Source organism: Spea bombifrons, chromosome 4 (genome assembly GCF_027358695.1).
Source record: "Spea bombifrons isolate aSpeBom1 chromosome 4, aSpeBom1.2.pri, whole genome shotgun sequence".
NCBI lineage: Eukaryota > Metazoa > Chordata > Amphibia > Anura > Pelobatidae > Spea > Spea bombifrons.
In genome coordinates this window covers 21406010-21427967 of record NC_071090.1, presented here as the reverse complement: position 1 = coordinate 21427967, position 21958 = coordinate 21406010, and positions in this window count along the sequence as shown.

The following is a 21958-nucleotide window of genomic DNA, read 5'->3' as shown; positions in this document are numbered from 1 at the left end:
ATGAATTAATTAAGTGTCATTTATCCAATTGGGTTTACGTAAGCAATCTTGAATAAAAAGTGTAAATCCCTGCAAAAGTTGTGAATGTTATTTAAATGATAAATTAACACCTCCTAAAGAAAGGGTTAAATGTATTTTACATTAAAAAAAAAAAAACGTTCGCAATGCCCTTTCCTGTCATAGGTTCCAGATTGTTAACATGATTTAACCAAAGGATGCATATTTACTTTTGAACGTACTGTCATTTAAAAATGTGAGTCTATTGTGGTTTACTGTTACCTAATGTAGATATCATATTAACCCTTTGCCAGAAAAGTATGCGTCTTGATCATTTCTAAGTATATTTTGCTGGTTTTATCTGTAATAATATTTTTGCATCACTTGCACTCACAAAAAAACATGAAAAGTGGTGAGATAATCTGTCTGCTGCGGTTGTTTGGCTGTGTGACATATTGACTATGTTGTGCAGTTCAGCTAATGGGAGGGTTGGCTAAATTATTTTGTTATTGAAAATATAACAATGTAAATTGTTATTCCATGTACTAAAATACGTATTTCATACAATGATGCATGACATATATCCTTAAAATGCATTCAAATTTTTTTTCAGTGATAATTCCGTGAACTTAATTATATCCCAAGTAATGAAAAGAATAATATTGGTGAGGCTGTTATTTGTCAGATTTCGACACAGCCCCATTAAGATCGCTGTTATTCATAGGCAGAGGCAAAAGAAACATTTGTCAGAGAAGTGAATTTACTGCTCAGTAGGTAGGAGATTATCCTCCCATTTGGCAGTAAACTAAAGTTAATAAAATGTCTGTAGTTGAAGGAATAAATGATCAGTTAGCCAATAATGGCGTCATTCTGTCCAACCTTTTTCCGTTTATTACAAATTATTATTTTCACAAGATAAACAGAATTACTGTCTATTCATATGAGACCATTAATAAGTTTATTTACATTGGTTCCAAGCAAAATTAAAGCAAGTATTCAGCTTATTTTATACAGCTATTTACTAAAATATACAGTTTATCAACTGTGGCGCAACATCATGGGTGTTATAGTTGCAGGAGTCGCAACTGCGACCAGGCTGACCACTCTAGCAGGCCAAGGAAACTCCTGCAACCACCTGTCTGCCCGTTTCAAGCCATTAGGTGCGGCAACTGGGTACTCTTTCGCTTTACCCTGTGTCTGACTGATCCAGCAGGCAGGAAGTGACATCACATCCACTTCCTGCATGCGAAACAATTCTGCACACAGCACAGAGGAAGAGAGATACACCACTCTTGCAGGTACGTAGTGTAAGTAGGGGCACAGGCAAGCTGTTTGGGGCACTGACAAGCTGTTTGGAAACAAAGATGCAAAAGGCATGCTTTTTGGTAGCAAAGATGGCACAGACAAGCTGCTTTGGTGCACTGATAAGCCGCAATTTTTGCACTGGGGCCCTATGGTTTCCAATTACTCCCCTACACATAGAGTTAATGCTCCCATATAAACAGATTAAGCAGCTGCTATGGGCCAATTAGTCAAAAGGGACCCTCAGAGGTTGTAAAGAGGGTAAGATAGAAACTAATTTTAACGTATAATACATGAATTCATTTTATGAAATAAAGAAGAATTGTTATAAATATTGTGTTCCATAGTTTATTTAAAATTGTTCTTTCCATTACTTGTGTCTACTTGTACACCACCTGCTTAAAATGACCATAAAATATCTTTTAGACACATATTCTTTCTTTCTTTTATTTTATTTATTTTTTTAATAATTTGCTAGCCTTCAGTACAATTTAAAGTCATTGCTATTATTGTTGACCATCATATAGAAAGGCTAGAATAAAACACACTGGTCTGGTTATCGACAGCCAGCAAAATGTCAAATGTGGACTCAGCGTTCCACTATTCCACAGCACTGTAATGGGTATTAAAATTAGTTTGAACAGAATGTCTTCTGTAACATAGTAATTGGTACAGGTAGGTAAAGGAAAATTATTTTAATAATCTCCAGTAGAACCTGAATTTATCAAAATGTTTGTATGTTTGTATTGGAAACTTTTATTGCTCTAAAATTTCAGTCCAAGATGTAAATATCTATTTATTTATAAATATATCTTAAAATGTGTATTCTAATGACAAAACCAATTATAGGGCCGCAACTTTCTGACTTGCCGTGTAAGTATGGGACACTTGTTATTGCTATTTACCACCGGCCTAAATTTGCAGCGTGAGCCATGAGGTGAAAGGCTAATTGTTATTTCCATTTCCCCAGATCTCTACATATTATCATCATCATCATCATCATTTGCTGTTCCCTGAAATCTGCTAATTGCTTGTAATTGCAACGAATTGCCCAGTAGTTTAGTTAAACTAGTTGGCCGGCTAATTACTTCAGACTGGGATGACCTGCTATAGTACCTGATACCTATCTGAGATGTGCAGATAAGAAACTAACCTTTAAATCCTTGTGTTTTCCTTGTTTTGTTAAAGAAAATCCATTATAATGAAGTCAGGCATCCTTGTTGTTTTATACTTAAGTTTATAAATACAGTTGTTATCTACATTGTTACAACGCTAGCAATTAAACACTGTGAATGCATATTTTTAGGTCATGGTAATTGAAAAGGTCTTGTTGTTGCCACAATCATTAACTATTTTAAATATGACAGTTATCAGAAATTTTGAAAGTCCATTTAAACTTAACATAATGAAATAGTTCATTTTTTGTTTTTTCTATTTAACATGAACATGATTTGTTTCCAATAGACACAGTCCCTGGAAGGACTTTTTAATAGTCCTCTCATTTAATAGTCCTCTCCTTATTTATCTTGTTGTTGCAATATGCCAAGTAGCTGCAGCAGAGTATTGTTTGTTCTTCTACATAAGAGCAGCTTTAAAACTATTGCACATGTTCTGTTTCTTTCACATTCTACATTATAATTTCAAGGGGATGTCACCGCCCTTCAAAAAGTGTCCCTAGATTATTAGGTTATTTCAGATTGTGGCAGATATGTTAACTGTAATGGGAATGATTCACATCAACCATAAAGAAAAAAAAACTAATTAATTTAGAAACCATAGTCTATCGTGGACAGCTGAAACCACAAATGATAGAATACAACAAAAATGTAAATTAAATACACACACACATACATGGGACCTTTTTGAATGCTCAAGGGATCACATCTGATTACCAGACCAGGTAAGTATTTAATCTCCAGGGAATGGTTGTTTGGTTCACTCACTTCATGTCAAAGTTCTACCCCCTTCCCAGGGCTGGTGCAAGGATTTTTGCCACCCTAGGCAAAACATAATTTTGCCGCCCCCTGGCTCTGCCCCCACAAGCCCCTCCCCCTGAATGACTGCGGCTACCGGCACCCCCTCCAAGTAGGTGCTCTAGGCAGGCACCTACTTTGCCTATGGGTGGCACCGGCCCTGCCCCTTCCTGCTGCTTTCAATTATTTGGGGGCTAGCCCCACCCTATGCATGAATGGCCTGCCCCCTTTATGTGCCCCTCTCCCAACCTACTATTTCCAATAAGGAGCAGGGGAGATTGGGGAGGAAGCCTTCTTTTTCTGTCTTTCCTTTTGTCTTTCTTTTTTATTCTCCCTGCACATAATACAATCCAGCAGCCCTCACATTCCCTTTCCCACAACACCATCTGTAGCCCCCAAAAGAGCAGTATCCAACACAATTGTACAATTGAAAGTGTACAGTGCTTTTCCTAAAATGCTTTATTTCTTGGATGATACAAAAAATCTTTTGACAAATCCCAACATGATTCTATGAATCACTGCTACCTTTGTCCTTTCATATAAAGACTTGTTTCTACAAAAAGTAAGGCTTGAGTCACTCATATCATGTCAAAAAATGTGTATTAAACATATTGTTTAGCCTATTTTAGATTCATATCATATCTCATAATCAGGTGCTTAACCCCTATGCAGGGGCTTGAAAGCCAAAATTTCCCTTGTACTGCGACTCCAGCATATCTTTCACTCCCAAAACCTCTGGAACCAACTCATGCTTAAGGCTGTGTATTAGCATCTACCTTGCTAATACACATGCCATATTTGTTGACACGGGATGGAAACAAGACAGCTACGTTGATAATAATGTAAAATAAACGTAATGCAAAATAACTTGAAGGTTGCTCTTTAAAATGAGATCACATGTCCCTCTTTTCTAAATTCTAAATGAATTACTCAGATAAATAGCTATCACTAGATCACAAAAATAACTGTAGCTCCACTCCCAAGCAATGCCTTTAACTATACCCCCAAAATAAGTGTCCCTCTTTGGCCATTCGAAATGTTGGGAAGTATTTTACACTAAAAAGTGCACGCTAAATCTAAAATAGGAAAGTCATATCAAATTCTGCATTTAAATGTACTATATAATTATTCCATAACCAATATGATGAGGGTTTTATATAATCTTCTGTCTTACTTGAATGGTCTTACTAGCTAACGTTCAGCATACTTCATGATTCTGGGTCTACTACAGCTAAAAGGGTCAAGAAATAGCCATCACTGTGATAAGACGCACTTTAACACCAGAATTTCTTTTTAATTTATTTGAGCATGTAATACTGAATTACATTTGAGCATGTGTGTAATTCAGATCAGAATGTTGACAATGAATTAAACAGCAATTTTAATTGTGCAGAGTTTTATGGACTCTTTGTAGGTAATAAGTAAGAGAATAGAAATCAGGGAAACGTTGGTTGGAATCCATGCTGTTGTTGGCTAATGTGTATGTTGAGTCCACGTAATAACCTTCTGAAGGTATGTGTTACAAGACAAGTTAAATTATTTTAAGGAAATTAAGTTGACTTTATGACTTTGGATCCAACTCATCCTGCTAACCCAGAAATGGGATCTGTCTATGCATTTCCATAGTTTCTCTTTTATTTTGTTTTTTTACCTCAAATCTCTTAGGACCTATCACATTTTCCACTCCTTACTTCAGTTTCAACATGCAAGGGCACAATTCCAGCGTTTTCTGGGTCTGCATATTTGTCATACAAAGGCATGGTCCAGAATTACATCAATACTCAGAAGCTCTAATTCACACTTTTGAATAAACAGCAAAGAAACCAATCCATGATTCATTATACCAGAGATATTTAGAAGTGAAATTTATGTAGAACTTTATAGGCATTATATACTAAACAACTACGGTAGGATAACTGATGTAGAAATGTATGTAATATTACTGCTGTGTTGCAAAATTACATCAACTTAAAGAGCCATTCCAGCCATAATATACACTTTAGCGCATGTGATAGTTGTCTGGTCCCTTTACATTCCCATGCTGTCCATTTTGCAAATGCATGGGTGGATTCTGCAGAATATACACTTCCCCCTTCCCTACCCCCAGCTAAATGTCATGCAAGAGATGTGTTCGGCCAAACACATCTGCCTGCATGTGATATACTCGCCTCCAGTAAGCTCCCGCACTGGCTCTGGGAACCCTTCTGGGAACATAATTTCTTTGATATAAGACTTCAGGTGGTATTATCTTCAGCCAACCATGGGTGGTGGCCTGCAGCGTCCTACATAAACTTAACAAAATAACCTACAGAACCTGCTGATGTAGCAAAACTAATGTAGCAGACCATTATGGAGTAGGGGATATATTGCCACATTAATTATCGGCAGAATAACATGGAATAATGTCCTGATTTTGTCTTTTTTTTCTTCTACACAAACACCCTTACAACCTTAGAGCTGAGATTAGGTCTGCTGCAGTACCCTTTATCCCCATCAGTCTTGTGATTGTCATAAGCAATACTCACTAAGAAGCATAGAACTTAAAAGTCCCATTTAGGGTAATTTGTTTTGGTTCCAACAAAAAGTAAAAATATAAACATTTCAATGAATATCCATATGATGATACAACATACCCAAACTTAAGGAACTTTGGTAAGACTGAGGTTAAGTGATTAAACTAGTCTATGAATGGTCGTTATCAATTTCCCTTTACTGTCCCAATGAAGAATCCCAGAGGGACCTGGATCTTTGGTAAAAAATAGAATCCAGCATTAAAACAAAGTGTCATTTGACTTTAAAGTGGCATTTCATAAAAAAATTCCCATGATCCACCATTGACTATCCTAGACACTCTATGTACAATATTTTAGCAAGACTTTATGCACCTCTAACATTTGATTCAATTGATCCAACGGAATTTGATGGCGCTATAGAAAACAATAAATAATAATAATAATAATATTTTGTTCCATACACAACAACATTCTCATGATTATACGATTGCAGAACAACAATTCCAAATGGCAGCCTTTATTTATTGATAAGTAATTCAAATGAAGGGCAATTTTAATATAAAGTCTCAATAGTTAGGATTGATTATAATCTCAAATGTTACAATTGCTCTGCAAATTAGAATTTTCAGACTGAAAAACTATTCCATAATGCAACAAACTGCAAACAACCTTTTCCAGTTTAAGGACAAAGTGACCAAAAAAAAGGTTCCACTGATTATAGCTCAGCAATTGTGGCACTCTGGATTATCAGTTGAACTATCCTATAGACGTCCACGAAGACAAAAGGTTAACACACCTTGAAATCAGCCTCAGCAAGGACAAGTACGGTTTCCTCTCAAATTGGAAACTTAAAACTGCCAGGGCCAGACATGTTTCATAATAAATCATAATACTAGTCAATTAGGTTACAAAATCATTTAGGTTATGTCTAAAAACAGGAAGTTTGGTAATAGAATCCAAAAATTATAGCAATTTGGGGTCATGACCCAATGAGGTCAATTTTGTGCATGTGCTTACTTGTGGAACTTTATTTCCTGATTGGCGAATGAAAGCGTGATAGGTTTGTTTGGCTTAGATTGTGTATACGAAACATATTCATGTGTTTATGTTGGTAAGTACCCAACAAACCAACTGAAGTTCTTGCCTTGTATTTAAGAACAATCAATCTATAATTGGACTTCTTAGGTTATTTTGGATTATTTTTTTATCACATTGAAAAAGATGGTGTTTTTGATGCAATAACTATACAGTGCCTTTCTAACAGCATTTATCCTCAAAGAAGGACCAAACTGGTCAAGCATAGAGCATACTTAAGTCAGTGAAACAATCTCCAAGTGTTAATTATGCATTTTCCGGGGCCACCTCAATTCCAGTGTCTGGTTGTTCATAATCTATAGTTAAGGCAGACATGTCAGAGCATATACTGTATATATTTTGGAGTAAATTATAGTATCAATATTATTAGATATCAATCATGTAATTCACACCTTAATGCATAACACAGGAAACAAGAAACACGAGGAAAGCAACATTAGTTACAAGTGCTACACTCACTCCCACAATATTTAACTTACTCCCTGTTATGCAATTTGTATAAGACCCTTTCTGACTCTTTGATTTACAGAATATGTGAAGTCGGTGTAGTGGCAAAACAAAAAGGTACCTATTTATACTAAATAGTGCATGGTCTAAATTGTCACTTAAAGGTGCCATCTGGTACAGAAGAAGAAGAGGGCCCCGCTCTTGTGGGCATAAAGTCTGTTGGGGGGTACAGAATGTATGCTAAAGTACTTAATGAGTTAGACACCCCACTGGTGACATTTGTTTATTTGCTGTGCTGGAGCTAACAAGGGGTAAGTAAATCACATGCTGTGTAATATAGCTAGAGAAGGCTAAAGGGGCCATTGCAGAAACCATCCCCCATCCATCCATTTATATATATATATATATATATAGTAATAGCAAACAATAAAAAAGTATTAATGTGCACTAACCTGCCATGTAAGACAATCCTCAATGAGGGTTAGTAATCAGTATTATGTAGAACAAAATACTAAAACAAATAATAGTGTATGCAGTGTGACAAGCTGCATGAGTTTAGTTTACAAATTTGCACCAAAAAAACCCAAAATGGATGTACTTTCTTACATTGTATACACTGAGATTTTTTTTTCTACATAACACTGGCTGCTATCTCTCAATGAGGATTGTCTTACAAGCCAAAAACACAGGTTATTATTTATTTTACACTTTGTAACACTAAGTACACTTTGATGCTTTTGTATTGTTTGCTGTTGGTCATATAAGTGTGTTGTGGGGAATTTGTTGCTCTTTGTTGCTGTTGGGGTATATCACTTGGTGCTGGGTTTCACAATGATTTTAATAGTTTTTTATATTAATATTTTGACAGATTATTTAATTTATGTATAATTTACAGTATATACATACATTGACAAGACAAAAATGGTTTATATGATGATGATGATGATGATGATTAGTCTCCAAAACATCATCTTCAAATATGGATATTAATTTTTAATATTTATGACCCAAATTTAATTCTCAAGCCAAAATGGCATGTTTTTAAACCAGTGTATAATTTGAAACTCTTACTTGAGTGGTAGTTTTAAACCAATCACGGGGAAATTGATCACTTCAGAGATTTTCAGTAATCCCTTTAGCTGGAAAACAATTACAATAGCTATAATAAGATCTAGTGCATCCAAATACTTCAGTGTGCCATTTAAACCTTTCCTTTTATCCAGGTTAAACTGACTAATCTTAAAATGAAATTGTACCTTTAGATACCAGTAAACCTTACAGTATTTAACTGATTACCCTGTGTTGTAATACAAATCCTCCGTTTGACTGCAGCCAAGGTAATTATGGCAAAGTAGAGATCTACATGTTTCTAAAAAGAGGCACCTGTTCCTGCAAACATATTACTGGCCCATGCTGACCTGAACTAGTATTATTATAGCCCACTCCTCCTATCCTTTCTTTTATTGGTGGGGAGAGAAGTGAAGCAAGAGCAGAAAACTGAAACATCAACCACAACTAGAAATCACCAGCTCCACACATACAACAGATATAAAAATAATATGTATGATAAATATATAAAATACTTGATGTGACCCTAAAACACATTTTAATTTATTAATGAGCATCTCACAACTTCCCTTTTCTCCCTTTTTTCTCTGCAGTACACAAAATGGAGACACTTCCTGTCACAACCAAACCACTTGCAGAATCTTCACTTCCAATTATCCCTCAACAGCATTGGCAATTTTCTGCAGGTTTTTAACCAATACTATAAGTAACTGGAACGCTAAGCAGGACAGGGTCCAATCACAGTGCAGCTTACCAACATGACCAACCATTTCTATTGGATAAGTCCAAGCGCAGAAGTATCAAAAGGATAAGGCAAACTTAAAGTTAGACGGTATTTGGTCAGAGCAGGCAGCAAAGAATCATAAACTGGAAGACCTGGCTAGGTTGCAAAGAATCACAGGAGAGAGGTTAGCAAACAGTCATGGCTAAATCATAAGTAGGTAGTTCAAAGACATGGAAACAGCAAGGTATGAACCCTAACCACCCAGCACAGGTCATTGAGCAGAGCTTTATAGTAAAATGTGTTGCCAATTTCATTTAAGGTGTCTTCGGTAAATAGACACATTGTTTCTAGCATTCGTCTTGCCATGGACCACACCATCCTTACAAACACAGTACATCTTACTTCATGACATAACATACAGATTGAAGCACTGCATCTGACGTCATCCTGACAAATTGCGATTGATCTTTAAAATGACCACTTAGACTGTAAGGCCAAAAGTCCAGGCCCTCCGCTCCTCGCCTCAAATCTGTTATGCAGTATAACCCATTGTACAGCGTCGCAAACTATTCTTGGGCAATAACTGCAACATATCTAACAAATGTCAAAATAAAAGCAAGCTATGGTTTTGTCATTTTACTGGGTGCAGTGTGTATTACTCATACAATAAAAGAATCGCACCTATTGTGTGACATGTCTCATGCCATTCATACATCACACCTACTACCTAAACACAGATGAAAAAATAAGGCAAATGACTTCATGCTCCATTGGCATCTCCTCCAACGTTTATATATTTCTTCTGGTGAACTACCATATCTCGAACACATATCTTTTTGTGTAATTGGTTAATTTCACATCTATACATAAAATTATATTTTTAAGTGGCATTTTCTTTTTCCCCAGTAAGTACATGCGCTTATCACTATCCTGGAATCATTTATGATGGGGATTCATAATAAAGAGGATTTCTGGTGCAGAATTTTAAGAGGGTGGGCTGGACATCATTTTTAATGATTTCAGGGTTAAGGCTTGAAAATAAATGTTTCTTTGTGCCATATTCATGTGTAGAGGTTCACCTAGTTTGACTTTCACAATGCATAGTTAAATCAGTATAGGAAGTTCTTACTGCAGAAAACTATTATGTTTTATATATTTTAATATTTTATTTATTTTGTCCAAAACATTACTGAGTATTCAGCAGTAGATTCGTAGATCACAGTACAAGTAAATTGGTCCTTGATTGCAACCCACCCAAAATTTGCAACATTGCCCATTTGAAATATTAATTACACTTCATGAAATTCAGCAATATTGTGTACATCCAAAGCACCCCCGGAGTGTTTCTTCTATTTTAACAGAAGGCTTCCATCTAATCAATATATCCTTTATCTCGGTAACGTTGGGCTTCCATTAAAGCAATTCCACCAAACATAGAGCTACGATCAGACATTCTGAGGTCAAGTATACATTGGGAAAATGTCCAATTCAGTGTATCCATACGTACACACAAACACAGAGAGAGAGGTGATGTCAGTGGCCTTAACCTTCTGTTTCAATGATTTGGATTCAAATTCCCTTAATTCAAAGAATTGATTGAGGAAAACCTTTGGACAGCTGGGATGGCAAGGTAATTATTGTTGTGTGTTTCTGTTAACAAGGGGTGGGTAGAGCAACAACAACATTATTATTTATTAATATTATTATTATTAATATTATTATCTTTTATTTATATAGCGCCAACAATTTACGCAGCGCTTAATACAATACATAAATTCAAGGGGTATGACAAGACGAGAATTTACAGACTAAGACAAATCGATACATTAGGTGGAGAGAGCCCTGCTCGCAAGCTTACAATCTAGAGGGAATAGGGTGACAAACATAAGGCATAGAGAAAGGGTGAGAGGTAGTGTGGTGCTTGTATGAGCAGCTAAGCAGCTAAGATGGTATGTTCCTCTGAAGAAGTGGGTTTTGAGATGTTTCTTGAATGTCGGGAGGGAGGGTGAATGCTGAAGGTTCCTTGGGAGTAGATTCCAGAGATATGGGGCAGCTCGAGTGAAATCTTGTAGACGGGAAAAGGAAGAGGTGATAAGTGAGGAGGAGAGCCTTAGCCCATGGGAAGAACGTAAGGATCGAGTAGGAGAGTATTTGTTTATCAGGGCAGAAATGTATGGAGGAGCAGTATTATCTATGATTAACACCACTATATGTTACTTTCTATTCTTTTATCATCGATTTCCTATACAGTGTTTTGGGGATATTTGCTGGACAGAACTAGATAGTGTGCATTAAACTTCATACGTTCTGGCAAATGGGTTCTGTCCAGCTGTATTACTGGGCAGTTTTTCCCTCTAGTGTATTGCTATATAACCCAATATTTTGATCCTTTCAATGGTCATATGTCACAAGGGTTAAACAGATGCAATATATAATTATATATTGGTATTAATAATAGTATTAATATATTATATTACCATATAGGGGAACAAAGTCCAGGGGGCTTATTTGAAATGAGGATAAATTTAAGAACAAGCGGTCTTCATCTAAAACTAGCGTGTCAAAGGTTTAGATGTAATGTAAGAAAATGTTACTTTATTGAGAGGCCTCCTAGCAGAAGTGGTAGAGGCTAATCCAAGGGAACATGAATTAAAAACACGCATGGGATAGGCATAAAGCTATCCTGACTCTAAGACAAGATCAAGGACTAATTAAGACCTGAGTGAGGAAAAATGGGCAGACTAGATGGGTTCTTATATTGTCTTACCTTCCATGTTTTGTTTTTTGTTACACAAGACTACGTCACATATAAGCACTATGTATGTTTGCGCTGTTTTTATTAACATTTTATTTAATAAAGATAAATATATTTTTTCTTCCTCCATCTGCGCAGCCAGTTTTCGTTGCTTAACTGAGTATCATTTGTATAAAAGTAGCGCTTTAATCGAAAACCAAATATTGTCAAAACAATGACACAGATTGAACCAAAAGCACAAGTACCGGTAGGTAATAGCTAATGTTTTTTTTTTTGTTTTTTGGAAATTGTTACAGCCACATGGAAATGCTGTGATTTATTTGTTGTACAAAGCATCGCTCCATAATATTCAGTTTGGTAAACCTCCTTACTGTTTGTTTACTGGTAGAAAACATCCTCCTTTAGTTGTAGGGATTAAAGAACAAATAGGGTCAAATATTACTTGACTACAATGTCACAGGTACTAAGAGAAAAAAAATAAAAAGTAAAGATTTTCCTGCACTGTATTGTGAGCAGGCAGCAAGGAATAAGCTCTGCGATAATGCTGTAAAAGCTACGTTTTGTTTACTTAAGCCTAAAGCACAGTAAGCTGCTATCCTTAAAAGCAAACAATTAAATGCATTCACTAATCCTGCGACACACAATATATGATTATACAAGCACCCTTGGAGAAATGTTTGCTTTTGCAACATTTGCGCTATATGAATATTGTATAATACGCAACACATGACAATGCTGGGAAAAATAAAAAGGCAGAGATGACAGAACATGAAAGCAAAGATACAAAAAATAAAATGCGCTTTTATTTACGTGTATTCCTTATAGTAATAGTGGTACAGGAGAACATTCTTTCTACATGGTTGTTGGAAAGTTTAAAAAAACTGGTAAAAAAATAAAAACGAATGCACACGCTACTTGTCTCAATAACGAAGTCCATTGAGAAGAAGATTCGTTTTTTGTTATATGTATATTAATTGAGAACTGTTATGATGAAGTCCATGTTATGCTAACCATGAGAATAATGTTTTATATAACATTACCATCTTCAGTATACTAAGTCATCTTTCGAAATAGAGTAACACTCAAAGCACTTACATCATACATCATAGTAGTAGAAGAATTTGAATTTAACTTTTTACATCATCAACAATATGGCAGGTAGTTGATATGGAATTATAAATAATATGATGCTTGGTGAACCACTTCCTGGTGGAGAACAAGTAGAGAAATAGAGACCTTTTTCAAATGGGAAGCTGAAATGATTCAATATGCATGATGGGTGTTTTTTTGATGTTCGTTTCCTTTTAATCCAGTACATGCTGCCAAGTGAGCATTCACCTTTATTGAGAATCGTGTTAAACATGTTAGCCCCTGTTGGTCCCTCATAGCCTCTCCTCCCGTTATTCTACATTCTGGCGACATTTTTTCTCTATTGTCTACAAAGAAGAATGTCACTCAACAAATAAAACATTTGAGAACTGAACTGTATAGGAAGAGGGCATTAAAAGGATAAAAATAGGAGGAGTCGCGGCATCGGACTAGGGGCTTGCTGAACCACGTTGGTGAAACAGAAATATGCAAATATCAAAGTGAATTTATGAGCTAAAATTGAATAGAGGGCGAAATAAACCGGAATATGGAGGCTATACAAGCTAGCTTAGAAGCTCCGCTGGATATGTGTTGTAGTTCATAATAAAGCAACTGGATCAACGATTACACAACACTTGAAATTGCTTTATTGTACTTAATCCACCTTCTCGGCTCAAATAGTGACTGACCCTACACCTACGGTAATCATCTATAGCCAAAACGGAGAAAGATCTTAAATAATTATTTCAACCTCATCTGTAACTCTGTAGCATGACCAAATATTGCCTTATTAACTCTCAAGGAACACCGTAGTAACATAAAAGTGTTTCCCAGCAGTCTTGTTTTTTCAGCAAAGAAATGGCCCCAATGAAAGAAGAATAACAGTTCATCATGAGGAGGTTTGCATGGGCTGGGAGATATCCATAAATATGTCTAATGACAGCCTGGGCTCTTCCCTTTCGGCAGACGGCAGCATCACCTTGTACCCTTTCAACCAGAAATATAAAAAAAAAAAAAAACACCTTTACTGCCCCATATCCAGAAAAAATACCAAAATAGTATGTAAGGGGGCATTTTGACCCTCTGAAATATAATCTCATATTTAATTGGGGTATTACCGAATTTGGGATATTTTTCAGCAATGGCACTGTAATCTGTGGAAGAAACCTGTGACCATTTTTTACGTTTTGTTTTTTTTTAATATAATTATGTTACTGCTAATAAATGGTACATTAAATGTATGAGTATGATTTCAAACAAAAAACATACTTAAAACACTATTATATAATTTGTGTGGGTATACTAAATGGAAAAATTATGGTTAACCAAACAAATGGCGAAATAAGTGCTTGTCTCTTGGATGTGAAACGCCCTTGTCATGAAGGGGTTAATACTAAACTACACCTGTATGTCTTAAAATGCCAGTGTCTTAATTTTTAACTGCTTCCAGGTGCAAGTTGCCATATACAAACACTGCAAAGCCTTTTGCAAAACACACTCAGTACCACATTAAGACAAACTGTCATGACTGGAATCCTTTCTTTTCCCCCTATTTCGCCGTGTTTACCATGTCCTCATTAAAAAAAATTGTGTGGGGACGATCTAGTTTCACTTATTTTCAGTAAGAAACTGAATTTATAACAGTCTTACAGAAATAATACAGGCTTCCTGGAATATGAATGATCATCCTATAAATGCTGTGTAACCAAAATATCATTTTTTTTATAGTAAAATATATGAATTGAGTTAATTTGGTGAATAAAATACTTTTTAAGTGCCAGGGCAATGAATATGTAAATGTAGGGTGTTGTGTGTGTATCACAACTGGCACTGTGTGTGTGTGTGTGTGTGTGTGTCACATTCTCTGTCTTTCAGTGTGTCGTTGTATCTCTCTACTTTCCTAGTTTATTGTCAGAAGAGATTTCATGTCACTGAATCGCGCACCCCTGTCTAGGTTTCCTATGTGATGGAGTGGTCCTGCAGGGATGCTTATGAAATATGTATCATCCAGGGCAGTAGGTGTTGATACAGTCCTGCATTAAACTCAGTGTTAGGCAGTAACATTTCTCATGGTGGACATGTACTGGGGTCTGTGGTGGACAATGTAATGATGTTCTATGGCCCTTTACAAACTTTCCCATGGACACTGGTGTCCTTGTACGGGCACTTTGCCTATCCTCGATTAAACATCTTCTATAAGCATCTCCACTAAAGTTACATATTATTTACCAGGACTGTCTTTAAATGGACTCTCCAACCATCATATGCACTTTAATGCATGTCATAGCTGAGTGGTCCCTAGAAGATGGATGTCTGAGTAGGGCGAAATTATTTAACCATTGGGTGGTGTCGTCGATCATTTAGTGCAATGTAAATTCTGTGGGTGTGAATTATAAATATGTTGCAGGGGCAGAAAAAATTTGATTGTAAGTAAATGGTTTTGTGGAAAACATTTTAAGAATGCAAAAGTTATGGCAATACATTGGTTCGTGAAAAAAAAGATTATATATAATCTGGTAATTCCCTTCATAAAAAGCATTATGCCATTGACACATCACCCTCCATGCTTCTACGTAGGTACTGATGTCCTCCAACCACAGATCCATGAACACTGTAACTACGTTATAAAGGTACGGCAACACATTACCTTCTTGGTGGTTATCAGTATGGTTAACAACAGTATGTTTTACAAAAGATGTACCTGTGCCAACAGGGAGTTGGATAATATGGAACCAGTTGTGATTGAAAATAGTAGGTATCAAAGTTATGTAGGATGGAACACTTTCAGTTATTGAAATGGCAGCTGCGTTGGGTGCGTCTGACCATTCTATGCACATATATCATATGTAATCATGTTAGTTTCCTTTCTAAAATGGTCCACAAACATATAATACTCAATAACTGCTATCCTAAGATACATCGAAGTTGGCATAAAAGTAAATGGGATATAGTATAATATCTGTATAGCACTTCTTCACCTTTAGTTATTATCTTCAGCTCTAATATATCCACTGAATATTTTAACATTATCGATATGATAGCAACATTAGTCAAGAACAATGTTATTACTATCTCATTAAACACGTTATAAATATAAATGCATTTACCTTCAGCTCTACCCTAATCCAGTGCCCCCTGCAGCCCCCTCCATCGTTACACTATGCAGTGGGACATGATGTTAGATCCCAGCATTGTATCTATGAAGGACTTCAGTGGTTGAGCACAGTCCTTCATTATTATTATTATTTATTGTTTTATATAGCGCCATCGAATTCCGTAGCGCTGTACAATGGGTGGACACCACATAACAAGTAGTATGTAACATAACAAATTGCCTTACAGAGACAACAGGTGAGGAGGGCCCTGCTCAAACGAGCTTCCAATCTTCATAGCGTTAGAGGGCTTAAACTTGCCCATTAAGCAGTAGAGCACTGGAGAGCCTCGTCACCCAATATGTTGCTGATCATAGTAAGCCACCTAGTATAAAGCCTCTGTGAAGAAGTATAGCAATATTTTTAGAAATATTTAATATATTAAAAATAACTTTAAAAGAAGGCATATCCTCCAAAGTTAAACAATACCAGGTCCAGTAGTCATGATCAATGTCCAGACTCTTTGTCTTCAAGGAGTAACGGCTGTATCTATTTGCAACATAAATCAACATCCCCGAGACTATGTAGACATTAGCTATAAAACAAAAAAAAAGGTTATTGCTTTGTTACCAAATTGCTCCCCCCCCCCCATTTCACTGGCATGGGTTCTTTAATGGTGCAGCTATGTCATGGCACCACTTTTTTCTCTCAAGCTTGCAATGCTAAACAGGAAATATACTTCCCAAGCTTGTTATGCATTTGCTAAATGCATCAAGCTAGAGTGTTTCACCTGGGTAAAAGAAATCTATATAAAGGTTTGGTTTGCATTTATGCATGATTACTTCTACGGTGAGGATACGTTTATGGCCTCTGAAATCTAAAGAAATTATTTCAGGCATATTTAAATTCCACCCAGAGTGGAATAAATTAGGTCACCTGGTGCCCACATTAAAAAATGTCTTTACTGCTGCGTTTTCATAAAGAAAGCCTTGGTCTCTTTTGATGGTGCATGTGTTGGAGAAAAAAAAATATGCAAGCCAGTTTCCCTCATTATTTTCGCATGTGCATCGTATGTTTTCTCCATTCATCGATGATTTCCATTCTTCTGGAAGTGATCACTCTCCAAAGAGTAGTACAGGCAAAAGAAACAATTTCTTACTTGCTCGATATTAAATGGATGGGACATAACAACCATTCTTATTTTCCTAGGAGAACAAGACGCTGCTTCCCTAATTTGTAAATGTAGAATAATATGGGTGGAATATATACTGATTTCAGACAGGCCTTTCCACAAAACGTTTGCTAGATGTGTAACAGTTCATTTTCTGATGAGGGGAGTAATATCACAGACAGACATTTTAAAAAGCTTTCTTTATGGCTACGACTGAAAGTATTCTGTGAAGTACGTTGAACCATTGCTAAGGTCTAAGAGGTTACAGGTCCTCATTCTAGTGGATGTTTAAGAACCATTGCATTGATGGCCCAATCAATGCCCAGACTGGCTGTCAGACAAATGCCCAGTGGGCCAACCGCACTTACCTTTTGTATATGATCAGGCATTGTAAAAGTGAAGCGTGTATGGAAGCGGCTGCCATAAGACTTCACATTCAGGAGTTTCTACCATAACAATATGGAATGTTACAGCTTCACAGCTTTTTAACAAACAATACAAGTTAGAACCTTTACTATGATCAATAGATATGATATAGAGAGAAATACCTGTACTTGGTATACCTTACATACTCAACCCATTCCATTATTTAAAGAAGTTAGTATTAGAAAGCTTAGAAAAACTTTTTTATTTGATTATTTAGTGTTATTGATGGGAGAGGATCCCTGTTTTACCATTGCTGTTATTCAGTTACTTAGTTTACTGTCTTTAGCCAAATCTATTAAACAGAGAATAATATTATACCATTGCAGTCTGTGTTTAAACATATATAGGATCATGAAAATAATTATAATAAACAGGGGAGGGTTGGCACCTTCTGGGCCATGAGGGCAGCTAAAGCCAAGTGGCCCCATCGACCCCTTGTGCCCCCCCCTCAGTACCTCACATAGGCACTGGCACACATATTTACACACTCACATATACACACTCACACTAACACACTGACACACTTATACATACATTCTTACACACTTCTGCTAACACACACTCCCTCTCATGCACACTTACACATACACATTCATGCTCACACACACAATTGGTGTAAGAACAAAACAGCAGATAAGAGCAATTCAACCTGCACAATTTATAGTCAATGTGAGATGATTTATTGAAAGTAGTCCCACCAACTTATCAATGCATTATGCAGGACCAACTCACCTTTTCTTGCAGAGGAATCTCACTTGTGGGCCCTTCAAAATGCAAAGTGAAATTACTAATTAAAAATTGTTTTTCATAAGACCTTGTTACATAATATGTACTTTATAAATATCCATTAGTAGAATAGTAAAATCTTACTTGCTTGATATTAAATGGATGGGAACATAACATTCATTATTATTTTAATGATATGGGGCGGTGTAGTGATGATTCTGTGTAGTAGACACAAAGGAGAAAGAAAGGAAAAAGGGATGTCACAAATAAACAGAAAATGGATAAACCTAAACCCTATACAATGCTTACATGAGAATTGTTATACTTAAAAGTGTGTCATGAAATATTTAAAAAACGGGGACAAAAAGTATGAATATTTATTAGTATGTGGTTGTGTGTATACTGCCTTTGTTGATAGTGTTTGCAATTACATTTTAAGCATTTCACCAAAGTGTAGCCTACATCAGAGAGGTTGGATTTTATACAGGATTTAATTAAAGTAAACTGTCCACCTTTGGAGCCCCGTTTAATTGGATCTCAGGCAGTGTCTTCACTGGAAACTTTCATAAATCACTAACTGAAGGCTTTAAAATTTCAACAACCCTTGAGACAATAAATAACCTCACAAACACATAAACATAAATCACATAGAATAAACAGGGTTTGGAAAATCCATGGAAATATTTGTGTTTCTACAAATCTTAAGCTTTACCAAATGTGTGAAATATAAAAATAGCTTTTACGAATCCAACTCTATTCTTTTGATTGAGCTCAAAGATTTATGAAATGTTCAGTAGTTAAACAAATTGAAGACTTTTTTACTATGAAATAATGTATTGTAGATATTTGGATCAAAGTCTAGACTTAAGTTACTTTTTTCATTAATACCAAAATCCCCAAGATCCTCATCTTTGGCAGAGTATCTGTAGCTATATGGTGTCAGCACAGACCTATGTCTAAATTGCAAATGCAATCACTGATACTGTCTTCTCAAAAGGAACGTATAACCTGACAGTTAAATTGGGGTTTATTGTTGTTTAATATATATATATATATATATATATATATATATATATATATATATATATGCAGCATACTTAAGTATGATTCCTGCTAAAATATAAGCAGACTGTGGAGGAGAAGAATTAGTCAGAAGTCTAATTTTCTAACTCCAGTAAGAAGGAAACTATGTACATTGGAGTCCACTGAAAATGCACTAATATGCATTACAAAAATATGTTTGAAATATAGGTGCCTATGTATATAATATAGAAGGTATAGGTGTAAAATTTCGAATACTGATAATTAGATGTCACTTTTTTAAACCTAATTATTATTACAATTCATTTCATAATGTTTACTAAATTTAAAAGAATATTTAACTGTGATTTTGGATATTCTAGGTCTAAGCATCTCCCATCTGTCTAGTGATAAGCAGACAACAAAGCAAGGTGTTAGGTGAATACATATTCATCTATGTCCAAAATACAGGGCAGAAATAGTGTAAATACAAGTGTGTCATTATAAGGCTTTATTTCGTAAATTAACACAAAATATATTTGGCTCATTGTTGTGTGTGATAGGTCAGCTACAAGATAAATCTGGTTGTAAATTTGGAAGCCAATGCAAAGTTTGTGGTCATTTGCTCATGCCTGCAGTGGTTTCAGTTAAGATCTATTTTATATCATCAGTATGGTTTGTGATAACTGTAATCCACGTATTTCACAAGAATAGTTAATCCAACCCTAGAAAAAGACAGATTTTTATGAGATATTCACATGGGGAAAAGAACATAGAAACATTACTTTTCCTATTGTACCAATTCAAAACGACTGGATTATATTTCAATTTAATAATGTAATATTTTGAACATAAGCATGTTATTTATATATAAAAAAAACATTAGAAATATATATATATATAGTAATGGACCTTTGCAAATACCCGATGAATAAAGAGCATTGAGCATGCTTTTTTATATATCATTTACCTTACAAGTGTATTAGACAATAATTAGCTAGCTTTGGGTAGATTTGGTGCCATAAGGGATTTGTACAGCTCTACCTGCAACTTCAGTAATTGGAAAATCCGATTTTTTGCCCTTTGGGTGTGATTGGCTTTCAGATTACACCTTTCTTCTCAATGAAGTCATTAGTCAAATAGTCTACAATTAGCCCACTACATATTCTACTTTTAAACACTTCTTTAAAAAGCCTTTATGGGACATCATTAAAGATTGATTTCAAGGCATTCATACCATTTCTTATGAATTAATACCCTTCTGCGCCAGCTGTTCGTCTATGCCCATTCAGTAAAAACCAGACAGGATCAGAATTGATAACTGCTGATGTTTAAAAAACATGAAACAGAATTAATGTATGACTGTTGACACAAATTGTCATTTTATTCTGTTACATAGAATATCTTCAGATACACTTTAAAAGAACTTCTCCGTTGAAAATGAGTTGCAGAATCTATTAAATTATCTTGTGATGTGCCCTAAAGAGAATTGATGTTAATTCAAACGTTATTTTACATATCACTTGATACCTTCCATGTGATTCGCATTTCTTTATTTTATGTAACAAATGTGATGTGAAGGGTAATATAGATTCACTTCTTCTGTCTCCTGATATTTTCCATATTTTTCTTTGAGTTATGGCAGGGGAAACCCTTTAGTTATAACTACATTAAACTGTTGAAGGGAATCTTTAACAGATCGCTGTTAAAAATCCTTGAGTTAAGACTTCCATCTTCCAGTGTCTTGTAGGAAGCGTTTAGATGAGGTTCACTTGCTCCCGTATACCAGTAAATGCCATGTACCCTGCCTTGTCTCATCACAATCATCTTCATGGGGCTTGTGTTCAACCTAAGGGCAGATGTTAAGATCCTGACATCAAAACCAAATGCATAACCCACTGTAGTAAAAAAAAAAAAATATAAAAAATAAAAAAAAAAATCTGGACTCGCAGACTCACATAATATAGGCAAAAAAAAACTTATTTGGAAAATAATCAATAAAATGTGTAATTCATCTCAGATAAAAATATATGACTATCATAAAAGTTCTCGGCACTAAATCATGTCGGAATATACCTTATATTGAGAAATAACTATTTTCTGTAAGGTCCAAGAACATTACTGCATACTCACAGGCTGCTCATCAAACAAAATGAGCTTCTCCGGTGATGACGTTAATAACCAATTGAGCACAATATTTACATCTAAGATATACATTGCCTGCCTATATGGTGTTTTAAGTCAAATACCTTCTTACAAGTGGCATGAGTACATGTGTGTGTGTATTTCAATTGCATTTGAGCAGTACCATAGATCAATTTATGTTTCATAGGTGGAATTGTTTGTATATTTGTTTATTGTGAGAATTATTAATTGCATTGTGACCCGTTCTGTCGCAAATGTACCGCACAATGTACTACAGGTCGCGACCCTGCGGTGCTGCAGGGGTTAAAGGACTTCGTAATGTAACCCAGTAAGGCGTATTCATTAGGATTCACACACCATTGGCCCAATTATGTAATGCAAGATGGAGACACAAGGAAGCTGACTGCCCTGCAGC